The 13901-nt window shown below is 41.9% G+C and overlaps 1 long non-coding RNA gene across 2 annotated transcripts in view; it reads left to right on the top strand.

The window, feature by feature from the left end:
• The window catches only part of LOC139747773 (uncharacterized), a 33043-nt gene extending 27512 nt beyond the window's left edge, over positions 1–5531 (top strand). For both annotated transcript variants that reach the window (XR_011712457.1, XR_011712458.1), the window contains exon 7: positions 4076–5531. This is a non-coding gene — a long non-coding RNA (uncharacterized lncRNA). The remainder of the gene's footprint in view (positions 1–4075) is intronic.
• Positions 5532–13901: the final 8370 nt, after the last annotated feature.

The raw sequence follows: 13901 nt of genomic DNA, 5'->3' as shown, positions 1-13901 counted from the left end.
CTGTTGGGGATGAGAGAGCTTGGGAAGTGAGTCAGTTGTTGTTCGCTGATGATACAGCGCTGGTGGCTGATTCATGTGAGAAACTGCAGAAGCTGGTGAGTGAGTTTGGTAAAGTGTGTGGAAGAAGAAAGTTGAGAGTAAATGTGAATAAGAGCAAGGTTATTAGGTACAGTAGGGGTGAGGGTCAAGTCAATTGGGAGGTGAGTTTGAATGGAGAAAAACTGGAGGAAGTGAAGTGTTTTAGATATCTGGGAGTGGATCTGTCAGCGGATGGAACCATGGAAGCGGAAGTGGATCATAGGGTGGGGGAGGGGGCGAAAATTTTGGGAGCCTTGAAAAATGTGTGGAAGTCGAGAACATTATCTCGGAAAGCAAAAATGGGTATGTTTGAGGGAATAGTGGTTCCAACAATGTTGTATGGTTGCGAGGCGTGGGCTATGGATAGAGATGTGCGCAGGAGGATGGATGTGCTGGAAATGAGATGTTTGAGGACAATGTGTGGTGTGAGGTGGTTTGATCGAGTAAGTAACGTAAGGGTAAGAGAGATGTGTGGAAATAAAAAGAGCGTGGTTGAGAGAGCAGAAGAGGGTGTTTTGAAATGGTTTGGGCACATGGAGAGAATGAGTGAGGAGAGATTGACCAAGAGGATATATGTGTCGGAGGTGGAGGGAACGAGGAGAAGAGGGAGACCAAATTGGAGGTGGAAAGATGGAGTGAAAAAGATTTTGTGTGATCGGGGCCTGAACATGCAGGAGGGTGAAAGGAGGGCAAGAAATAGAGTGAATTGGAGTCATGTGGTATACAGGGGTTGACGTGCTGTCAGTGGATTGAAGCAAGGCATGTGAAGCGTCTGGGGTAAACCATGGAAAGCTGTGTAGGTATGTATATTTGCGTGTGTGGACGTGTGTATGTACATGTGTATGGGGGGGGGGGGTTGGGCCATTTCTTTCGTCTGTTTCCTTGCGCTACCTCGCAGACGCGGGAGACAGCGACAAAGTATAAAAAAAAAAAAAAAAAAAAATATATATATATATATATATATATATATATATATATATGTACAAAGGCAAAGGGGATAAGAGTGAGTGCTCAAATTACAGAGGTATAAGTTTGTTGAGTATTCCTGGTAAATTATATGGGAGGGTATTGATTGAGAGGGTGAAGGCATGTACAGAGCATCAGATTGGGGAAGAGCAGTGCGGTTTCAGAAGTGGTAGAGGATGTGTGGATCAGGTGTTTGCTTTGAAGAATGTATGTGAGAAATACTTAGAAAAGCAAATGGATTTGTATGTAGCATTTATGGATCTGGAGAAGGCATATGATAGAGTTGATAGAGATGCTCTGTGGAAGGTATTAAGAATATATGGTGTGGGAGGCAAGTTGTTAGAAGCAGTGAAAAGTTTTTATCGAGGATGTAAGGCATGTGTACGTGTAGGAAGAGAGGAAAGTGATTGGTTCTCAGTGAATGTAGGTTTGCGGCAGGGGTGTGTGATGTCTCCATGGTTGTTTAATTTGTTTATGGATGGGGTTGTAATGGAGGTAAATGCAAGAGTCCAGGAAAGAGGGGCAAGTATGAAGTCTGTTGGGGATGAGAGAGCTTGGGAAGTGAGTCAGTTGTTGTTCGCTGATGATACAGCGCTGGTGGCTGATTCATGTGAGAAACTGCAGAAGCTGGTGACTGAGTTTGGTAAAGTGTGTGGAAGAAGAAAGTTGAGAGTAAATGTGAATAAGAGCAAGGTTATTAGGTACAGTAGGGGTGAGGGTCAAGTCAATTGGGAGGTGAGTTTGAATGGAGAAAAACTGGAGGAAGTGAAGTGTTTTAGATATCTGGGAGTGGATCTGTCAGCGGATGGAACCATGGAAGCGGAAGTGGATCATAGGGTGGGGGAGGGGGCGAAAATTTTGGGAGCCTTGAAAAATGTGTGGAAGTCGAGAACATTATCTCGGAAAGCAAAAATGGGTATGTTTGAGGGAATAGTGGTTCCAACAATGTTGTATGGTTGCAAGGCGTGGGCTATGGATAGAGATGTGCGCAGGAGGATGGATGTGCTGGAAATGAGATGTTTGAGGACAATGTGTGGTGTGAGGTGGTTTGATCGAGTAAGTAACGTAAGGGTAAGAGAGATGTGTGGAAATAAAAAGAGCGTGGTTGAGAGAGCAGAAGAGGGTGTTTTGAAATGGTTTGGGCACATGGAGAGAATGAGTGAGGAGAGATTGACCAAGAGGATATATGTGTCGGAGGTGGAGGGAACGAGGAGAAGAGGGAGACCAAATTGGAGGTGGAAAGATGGAGTGAAAAAGATTTTGTGTGATCGGGGCCTGAACATGCAGGAGGGTGAAAGGAGGGCAAGGAATAGAGTGAATTGGAGTCATGTGGTATACAGGGGTTGACGTGCTGTCAGTGGATTGAATCAAGGCATGTGAAGCGTCTGGGGTAAACCATGGAAAGCTGTGTAGGTATGTATATTTGCGTGTGTGGACGTGTGTATGTACATGTGTATGGGGGGGGGGGTTGGGCCATTTCTTTCGTCTGTTTCCTTGCGCTACCTCGCAAACGCGGGAGACAGCGACAAAGTATAAAAAAAAAAAAAATATATATATATATATATATATATATATATATATATATATATATATATATATATATATATATATATGGTGAAATCGTACTTCAGTAGGAGTTCCTACAATCATATATAAAATGGAATTTTTCTCTCCATGTAGCATGACATTTCAGGCAATACTTAAAGTTATTTACATCCTAACATCACACTCTAGATACCCGCCGTCTAGTGATGTTTGATGTGACCTTACGACTCTAGTGATGTTTGATGTGACCTTACGACTCTAGTGATGTTTGATGTGACCTTATGACTCAGGTGATGTATGTTATGTGATTTCATCATAGTGATATTTGTGACGACCTTATAGTACTGATATTGATGTGTAACATTACATGGGAATGGCAGTAACGTTTGATGTATGTGGTTACAATAATGCTGGGTTGGGAGCCATATGTATCATGTTCAGGTAAATATGGGCATGACTTTATACGTCCTAGGAAACAAGTCAGGTAGGTATGGCTGAGAGGAGGCATTAACAATTCACTACAAAGTCCATCAAGGAGACTCCACTCTACCTACACACACACACACACACACACACACACACACACACACACACACACGATGGTTTTATTTGTTCAGTGACTTTATTTAGGAGGGATAACTGTGTCTACCGTTGTACTTGTCTACTGTATATGTATATAATACCAATAGGTAAAGTGAGACAATACATTTTCGTTTTTGAAGGCTGGATGTTCAAGAAGACGGGACCTTAATGTGAGGTATGATGATGTCATGAGGTAGTAAGTTGACCTTGGCTAACATGAGGAGAGACATGAGTGGTAACATTGTGATGATGGTGTGTGTGTGTGTGTGTGACCAATGATGGCGAAGTTAATGTGTTGAACATGATAGTGGGTTAGCCCACCATACATGTAGCCCACACCTGGTGTAGGCAGTCCACACCATGTGTAGGCGGTCCACACCATGTGTAGGCGGTCCACACCATGTGTAGGTGGGCCACACCATGTGTAGGCGGTCCACACCATGTGTAGGCGGGCCACACCATGTGTAGGCAGTCCACACCATGTGTAGGCGGGCCACACCATGTGTAGGCGGTCCACACCATGTGTAGGCGGTCCACACCATGTGTAGGCAGTCCACACCATGTGTAGGCGGTCCACACCATGTGTAGGCGGGCCACACCATGTGTAGGCGGTCCACACCATGTGTAGGCGGTCCACACCATGTGTAGGCGGGCCACACCATGTGTAGGCGGTCCACACCATGTGTAGGCGGTCCACACCATGTGTAGGCGGTCCACACCATGTGTAGGCGGTCCACACCTGGTGTAGGCGGGCCACACCATGTGTAGGCGGTCCACACCATGTGTAGGCGGGCCACACCATGTGTAGGCAGGCCACAACATCTATCAGGCAATTGCGACAATAAAAACGATATATGTATTATAGTTGAGTTAGCGCTATAAGAACACAGTTTTCTCTGGGAAGGTGTCTGTAATGACGTCACGGCATGGTGGATGGTACACACATAACCAGCGACGACTGGCGTCTCCTGGAAAATCTTGTGTTTTCGGAAGGTAATGAAGTGCTTAGAGGTAAGAAAATATGACGTTGTAATGAGTATGAGTTGTTATTGAGTATAATTAGTGTTATTTAATAGGTTACGGTTATAATAGAGCGTAGGGCAGAGGGTAAAGTGGATGGGGTTTGGGGGATGGTAGTGATCGGGAGGCAAATGGTGGATTGTTGTGGTTTCGGGGTCGGGAGAAAATGGTTCTATTTATGTATTTTACATTTTATTGTTGTGAAAATAGATAAGGGTTGTGGTGTTTGGTGTATTTGTGTTTTGTTTTTAGAAGGCAATGGGTCAGGAGTGAGTTGTGTGCGTTATGGGGGTTACGTTTTCCCTGATCTTCAACGAGTAATGAACACTTTGAGTCGAGTTATATATTTAAAGGTGGAATTACCATCATGGGAAATATTTATAATGGAATAATTGTTTTTTTTTTTATTTTGATTGAGTTTGTGGTATGTAATAGGGTAATATGTAGGTCAGAGGCTGTATGTAGGAAATGTACATATTTGTAGTGAGGAAGGTGATAGGATCTGCTTCCTTGGTATGTTGTTAATAATATTTAGATTTTTGACTCGACATTTTTCTAGAATGGAGACGGTTAATGGCTGGCTGCCTTGTGTAAGTGGATTTATAATTTGTAATATAATTTGAAATCACACATAAAATATTACACATTATATTAGTTTATTACACCGTAATGAATGAATAGATAGGAATATAAGAAAACCGAAAAGTTGTAACATTTGAATATATATTTATTTATTTATTATACTTTGTCGCTGTCTCCCGCGTTTGCAAGGTAGCGCAAGGAAACAGACGAAAGAAATGGCCCAACCCCCCCCCACTCACATGTACATACATACGTCCACACACGCAAATATACATACCTACACAGCTTTCCATGGCTTACCCCAGACGCTTCACATGCCTTGATTCAATCCACTGACAGCACGTCAACCCCGGTATACCACATCGCTCCAATTCACTCTATTCCTTGCCCTCCTTTCACCCTCCTGCATGTTCAGGCCCCGATCACACAAAATCTTTTTCACTCCATCTTTCCACCTCCAATTTGGTCTCCCTCTTCTCCTTGATCCCTCCACCTCCGACACATATATCCTCTTGGTCAATCTTTCCTCACTCATCCTCTCCATGTGCCCAAACCACTTCAAAACACCCTCTTCTGCTCTCTCAACCACGCTCTTTTTATTTCCACACATCTCTCTTACCCTTAAGTTACTCACTCGATCAAACCACCTCACACCACACATTGTCCTCAAACATCTCATTTCCAGCACATCCATCCTCCTGCGCACAACTCTATCCATAGCCCACGCCTCGCAACCATACAACATTGTTGGAACCACTATTCCTTCAAACATACCCATTTTTGCTTTCCGAGATAATGTTCTCGACTTCCACACATTCTTCAAGGCCCCCAGAATTTTCGCCCCCTCCCCCACCCTATGATCCACTTCCGCTTCCATGGTTCCATCCGCTGCCAGATCCACTCCCAGATATCTAAAACACTTCACTTCGTCCAGTTTTTCTCCATTCAAACTCACCTCCCAATTGACTTGACCCTCAACCCTACTGTACCTAATAACCTTAATGTGAAAAATGTATAATAGCTTTTTGTTAGTTATATAGTAGGTGTATTACATAAGTTGATGTAAAAAATGTATAATAGCTTTATTAGTTGTATGGTAGGTGTATTACATTGGTAATATTATGTTGAATGAGTGAATGATGTCAAAAAAAAGTACTGGAACTGGGTCTTTTTAAGATGATAATGTTGCGCATAAGATTTATTATCAGTAATTAATTTAGATGTATAGAGGAAGTGATTTTCAGTGGTATTGTGGTGTGTTTTTGAGAGTATTAACAGATGGAGAAAGTATATGGAAGTGTTAATTGTTGTGAAAGATCCGAGTGATGGGTGATATTAGTGAGGGCTGTGTAAAATATGGGTCAAGATTTGGTTTGTGATGTAAAATTAGGTAAAATATTTGTATTGAATGAAGATGAGCTTTTGAAATTTGACCTAAGTTAATGTTCGTGGTAACAAGTGCCAAAATTGACATGTTTAATAAGATTTATTATCAGTAATTAACGTATGGGTGATATTAGTGAGGGCTGTGTAAAAATATGGGTCAAGATTTGGTTTGTGATGTAAAATTAGGTAAAATATTTGTATTGAATGAAGATGAGCTTTTGAAATTTGACCTAAGTTAATGTTCGTGGTAACAAGTGCCAAAATTGACATGTTTAATAAGATTTATTATCAGTAATTAATTTAGATGTGTAGAGGAAGTGATTTTCAGTGGTATTGTGGTGTGTTTTTGAGAGTATTAACAGATGGAGAAAGTATATGGAAGCGTTAATTGTTGTGAAAGATCCGAGTGATGGGTGATATTAGTGAGGGCTGTGTAAAATATGGGTCAAGATTTGGTTTGTGATGTAAAATTAGGTAAAATATTTGTATTGAATGAAGATGAGCTTTTGAAATTTGACCTAAGTTAACGTTCGTGGTGACAAGTGCCAAAGTTGACATGTTTAATGAATGTTTATATATATTATATTATTATTATTTTGCTTTGTCGCTGTCTCCTGCATTAGCGAGGTAGTGCAAAGAAACAGATGAAAGAATGGCCCAACCCACCCACATACATATGTATATACATACACGTCCACACACGCAAATATACATACCTCTACATCCCAACGTATACATGTATATACACACACAGACATATACATATATACACGTGTACGTACTTCATACTGTCTGCCTTTATTCATTTCCATCGCCACCTCACCACACATGTAATAACAACCCCCTCGTGTGTGAAGTAGTGCTAGGAAAGACAACAAAGGCCCCATGTGTTCACACTCAGTCTTTAGCTGTCATGTAATAATGCACTGAAACCACAGCTCCCTTTCCACATCCAGGCCCCACAGAACTTTCCATGGTTTACCCCAGACACTTCACATGCCCTGGTTCAATCCACTAACAGCACGTCAACCCTGGTATACCACATCGATCCAGTTCACTCTATTCCTTGCCCTCCTTTCACCCTCCTGCATGTTCAGGCCCAGATCACACAAAATCTTTTTCACTCCATCTTTCCACCTCCAGTTTGGTCTCTCACTTCTCCTCGTTCCCTCCACCTCCGACACATATATCCTCTTGGTCAATCTTTCCTCACTCATTCTCTCCATGTGACCAAACCATTTCAAAACACCCTCTTCTGCTCTCTCAACCACACTTTTTATTTCCACACATCTCTCTTACCCTGACATTACTTACTCGATCAAACCACCTCTCCACATATTGTCCTTAAACATCTCATTTCCAGCACATCCACCCTCCTGCGCACAACTCTTATCCATAGCCCACGCCTCGCAACCATACAATATTGTTGGAACCACTATTCCTTCAAACATACCTATTTTTGATTTCCGAGATAATGTTTTCGACTTCCACACACTCTTCAAGGCTCCCAGAATTTTCGCCCCCTCCCCCACCCTATGATTCACTTCCACTTCCATGGTTCCATCCGCTGCCAAATCCACTCCCAGATATCTATAACACTTCACTTCCTCCAGTTTTTCTCCATTCAAACTTACCTCCCAGTTGACTTGACCCTCAACCGTACTGTACCTAATAACCTTGCTCTTATTGACAATTACTCTCAACTATCTTCTACTGCAATATACAATCCACACCCTTCACTCACAAATACTAATAAAAAAGAAGTGTCAAAATGGCAATTACAATTATTCCTACTACACTCAATCATATTTCAACAGCTATGTGAACTCTTGTCAGGTTTCAATAACTTTTCTTGAATTTATAAAGCGGCAAGGATGTGTGATGTCTCCATGGTTGTTTAATTTGTTTATAGATGGGGTTGTTAGGGAGCCGAATGCAAGGGTTTTGGAAAGACGGGCAAGTATGCAGTCTGTGGTGGATGAGAGAGCGTGGGAAGTGAGTCAGTTGTCGTTTGTTGATGATACAGCGCTGGTGGCTGATTCATGTGAGAAACTGCAGAAGCTGGTGACTGAGTTTGGTAAAGTGTGTGAGAGAAGAAAGTTGAGAGTAATTGTCAATAAGAGCAAGGTTATTAGGTACAGTACGGTTGAGGGTCAAGTCAACTGGGAGGTAAGTTTGAATGGAGAAAAACTGGAGGAAGTGAAGTGTTATAGATATCTGGGAGTGGATTTGGCAGCGGATGGAACCATGGAAGTGGAAGTGAATCATAGGGTGGGGGAGGGGGCGAAAATTCTGGGAGCCTTGAAGAGTGTGTGGAAGTCGAAAACATTATCTCGGAAATCAAAAATAGGTATGTTTGAAGGAATAGTGGTTCCAACAATATTGTATGGTTGCGAGGCGTGGGCTATGGATAAGAGTTGTGCGCAGGAGGGTGGATGTGCTGGAAATGAGATGTTTAAGGACAATATGTGGAGAGGTGGTTTGATCGAGTAAGTAATGTCAGGGTAAGAGAGATGTGTGGAAATAAAAAGTGTGGTTGAGAGAGCAGAAGAGGGTGTTTTGAAATGGTTTGGTCACATGGAGAGAATGAGTGAGGAAAGATTGACCAAGAGGATATATGTGTCGGAGGTGGAGGGAACGAGGAGAAGTGAGAGACCAAACTGGAGGTGGAAAGATGGAGTGAAAAAGATTTTGTGTGATCTGGGCCTGAACATGCAGGAGGGTGAAAGGAGGGCAAGGAATAGAGTGAACTGGATCGATGTGGTATACCAGGGTTGACGTGCTGTTAGTGGATTGAACCAGGGCATGTGAAGTGTCTGGGGTAAACCATGGAAAGTTCTGTGGGGCCTGGATGTGGAAAGGGAGCTGTGGTTTCAGTGCATTATTACATGACAGCTAAAGACTGAGTGTGAACACATGGGGCCTTTGTTGTCTTTCCTAGCACTACTTCACACACGAGGGGGTTGTTATTACATGTGTGGTGAGGTGGCGATGGAAATGAATAAAGGCAGACAGTATGAAGTACGTACACGAGTATATATGTATATGTCTGTGTGTGTATATACATGTATACGTTGGGATGTAGAGGTATGTATATTTGCGTGTGTGGACGTGTATGTATATACATATGTATGTGGGTGGGTTGGGCCATTCTTTCATCTGTTTCTTTGCACTACCTCGCTAATGCAGGAGACAGCGACAAAGCAAAATAATAATAATATAATATATATAAACAATCATTTAAACATGTCAACTTTGGCACTTGTCACCACGAACGTTAACTTAGGTCAAATTTCAAAAGCTCATCTTCATTCAATACAAATATTTTACCTAATTTTACATCACAAACCAAATCTTGACCCATATTTTACACAGCCCTCACTAATATCACCCATCACTCGGATCTTTCACAACAATTAACGCTTCCATATACTTTCTCCCATCTGTTAATTACTGATAATAAATCTTATTAAACATGTCAATTTTGGCACTTGTTACCACGAACATTAACTTAGGTCAAATTTCAAAAGCTCATCTTCATTCAATACAAATATTTTACCTAATTTTACATCACAAACCAAATCTTGACCCATATTTTACACAGCCCTCACTAATATCACCCATCACTCGGATCTTTCACAACAATTAACGCTTCCATATACTTTCTCCATCTGTTAATACTCTCAAAAACACACCACAATACCACTGAAAATCACTTCCTCTACACATCTAAATTAATTACTGATAATAAATCTTATTAAACATGTCAATTTTGGCACTTGTTACCACGAACATTAACTTAGGTCAAATTTCAAAAGCTCATCTTCATTCAATACAAATATTTTACCTAATTTTACATCACAAACCAAATCTTGACCCATATTTTACACAGCCCTCACTAATATCACCCATCACTCGGATCTTTCACAACAATTAACACTTCCATATACTTTCTCCATCTGTTAATACTCTCAAAAACACACCACAATACCACTGAAAATCACTTCCTCTATACATCTAAATTAATTACTGATAATAAATCTTATGCGCAACATTATCATCTTAAAAAGACCCAGTTCCAGTACTTTTTTTTGACATCATTCACTCATTCAACATAATATTACCAATGTAATACACCTACCATACAACTAATAAAGCTATTATACATTTTTTACATCAACTTATGTAATACACCTACTATATAACTAACAAAAAGCTATTATACATTTTTCACATTAAGGTTATTAGGTACAGTAGGGTTGAGGGTCAAGTCAATTGGGAGGTGAGTTTGAATGGAGAAAAACTGGACGAAGTGAAGTGTTTTAGATATCTGGGAGTGGATCTGGCAGCGGATGGAACCATGGAAGCGGAAGTGGATCATAGGGTGGGGGAGGGGGCGAAAATTCTGGGGGCCTTGAAGAATGTGTGGAAGTCGAGAACATTATCTCGGAAAGCAAAAATGGGTATGTTTGAAGGAATAGTGGTTCCAACAATGTTGTATGGTTGCGAGGCGTGGGCTATGGATAGAGTTGTGCGCAGGAGGATGGATGTGCTGGAAATGAGATGTTTGAGGACAATGTGTGGTGTGAGGTGGTTTGATCGAGTGAGTAACTTAAGGGTAAGAGAGATGTGTGGAAATAAAAAGAGCGTGGTTGAGAGAGCAGAAGAGGGTGTTTTGAAGTGGTTTGGGCACATGGAGAGGATGAGTGAGGAAAGATTGACCAAGAGGATATATGTGTCGGAGGTGGAGGGATCAAGGAGAAGAGGGAGACCAAATTGGAGGTGGAAAGATGGAGTGAAAAAGATTTTGTGTGATCGGGGCCTGAACATGCAGGAGGGTGAAAGGAGGGCAAGGAATAGAGTGAATTGGAGCGATGTGGTATACCGGGGTTGACGTGCTGTCAGTGGATTGAATCAAGGCATGTGAAGCGTCTGGGGTAAGCCATGGAAAGCTGTGTAGGTATGTATATTTGCGTGTGTGGACGTATGTATGTACATGTGAGTGGGGGGGGTTGGGCCATTTCTTTCGTCTGTTTCCTTGCGCTACCTTGCAAACGCGGGAGACAGCGACAAAGTATAATAAATAAATAAATATATATTCAAATGTTACAACTTTTCGGTTTTCTTATATTCCTATCTATTCATTCATTACGGTGTAATAAACTAATATAATGTGTAATATTTTATGTGTGATTTCAAATTATATTACAAATTATAAATCCACTTACACAAGGCAGCCAGCCATTAACCGTCTCCATTCTAGAAAAATGTCGAGTCAAAAATCTAAATATTATTAACAACATACCAAGGAAGCAGATCCTATCACCTTCCTCACTACAAATATGTACATTTCCTACATACAGCCTCTGACCTACATATTACCCTATTACATACCACAAACTCAATCAAAATAAAAAAAAAACAATTATTCCATTATAAATATTTCCCATGATGGTAATTCCACCTTTAAATATATAACTCGACTCAAAGTGTTCATTACTCGTTGAAGATCAGGGAAAACGTAACCCCCATAACGCACACAACTCACTCCAGACCCATTGCCTTCTAAAAACAAAACACAAATACACCAAACACCACAACCCTTATCTATTTTCACAACAATAAAATGTAAAATACATAAATAGAACCATTTTCTCCCGACCCCGAAACCACAACAATCCACCATTTGCCTCCCGATCACTACCATCCCCCAAACCCCATCCACTTTACCCTCTGCCCTACGCTCTATTATAACCGTAACCTATTAAATAACACTAATTATACTCAATAACAACTCATACTCATTACAACGTCATATTTTCTTACCTCTAAGCACTTCATTACCTTCCGAAAACACAAGATTTTCCAGGAGACGCCAGTAGTCGCTGGTTATGTGTGTACCATCCACCATGCCGTGACGTCATTACAGACACCTTCCCAGAGAAAACTGTGTTCTTATAGCGCTAACTCAACTATAATACATATATCGTTTTTATTGTCGCAATTGCCTGATAGATGTTGTGGCCTGCCTACACCTGGTGTGGCCCGCCTACACATGGTGTGGCCCGCCTACACATGGTGTGGCCGCCTACACCAGGTGTGGACCGCCTACACATGGTGTGGCCCGCCTACACATGGTGTGGACCGCCTACACATGGTGTGGACCGCCTACACATGGTGTGGCCCGCCTACACATGGTGTGGACCGCCTACACATGGTGTGGACCGCCTACACATGGTGTGGCCCGCCTACACATGGTGTGGACCGCCTACACATGGTGTGGACCGCCTACACCTGGTGTGGACCGCCTACACATGGTGTGGCCCGCCTACACATGGTGTGGACCGCCTACACATGGTGTGGACCGCCTACACCTGGTGTGGACCGCCTACACATGGTGTGGCCCGCCTACACATGGTGTGGACCGCCTACACCAGGTGTGGACCGCCTACACATGGTGTGGACCGCCTACACATGGTGTGGACCGCCCACACCAGGTGTGGGCTACATGTATGGTGGGCTAACCCACTATCATGTTCAACACATTAACTTCGCCATCATTGGTCACACACACACACACACACACACCATCATCACAATGTTACCACTCATGTCTCTCCTCATGTTAGCCAAGGTCAACTTACTACCTCATGACATCATCATACCTCACATTAAGGTCCCGTCTCCTTGAACATCCAGCCTTCAAAAACGAAAATGTATTGTCTCACTTTACCAATTGGTACATATACAGTAGACAAGTACAACGGTAGACACAGTTATCCCTCCTAAATAAAGTCACTGAACAAATAAAACCATCGTGTGTGTGTGTGTATGTGTGTGTGTGTGTGTGTAGGTAGAGTGTAGTCTCCTTGATGGACTTTGTAGTGAATTGTTAATGCCTCCTCTCAGCCATACCTACCTGACTTGTTTCCTAGGACGTATAAAGTCATGCCCATATTTACCTGAACATGATACATATGGCTCCCAACCCAGCATTATTGTAACCACATACATCAAACGTTACTGCCATTCCCATGTAATGTTACACATCAATATCAGTACTATAAGGTCGTCACAAATATCACTATGATGAAATCACATAACATACATCACCTGAGTCATAAGGTCACATGATAAACATCACCTGAGTCATAAGGTCACATGATAAACATCACCTGAGTCATAAGGTCACATGATAAACATCACCTGAGTCATAAGGTCACATGATAAACATCACCTGAGTCATAAGGTCACATGATAAACATCACCTGAGTCATAAGGTCACATGATAAACATCACCTGAGTCATAAGATCACAGGATAAACATCACCTGGTTATACGACCTCGTCAGAGATATCACTAGATTCATAAAATCTCATCACATGTCACAAGGTCACATTAAGCACATTACTGGTCATAAGGTCACATCAAACACATGACTAGAGTCATAAGGTCACATCATACACATCACTAGAGTCATAAGGTCACATCAAACATCACTGGAGTCGTAAGGTCACATCAAATATCACTAGAGTCGTAAGGTCACATCAAACATCACTAGAGTCGTAAGGTCACATCAAACATCACTAGAGTCGTAAGGTCACATCAAACATCACTAGACGGCGGGTATCTAGAGTGTGATGTTAGGATGTAAATAACTTTAAGTATTGCCTGGAATCTCCTGATGAGGTGCACTGTCACCATGAAACGTCATGCTACATGGAGAGAAAAATTCCATGTTA

The sequence above is a fragment of the Panulirus ornatus genome, chromosome 70 (genome assembly GCF_036320965.1).
Source record: "Panulirus ornatus isolate Po-2019 chromosome 70, ASM3632096v1, whole genome shotgun sequence".
Taxonomy (NCBI): domain Eukaryota; kingdom Metazoa; phylum Arthropoda; class Malacostraca; order Decapoda; family Palinuridae; genus Panulirus; species Panulirus ornatus.
The sequence above is the reverse complement of the archived record's forward strand: the minus strand, read 5'-3'. Positions and strand labels throughout refer to the sequence as shown.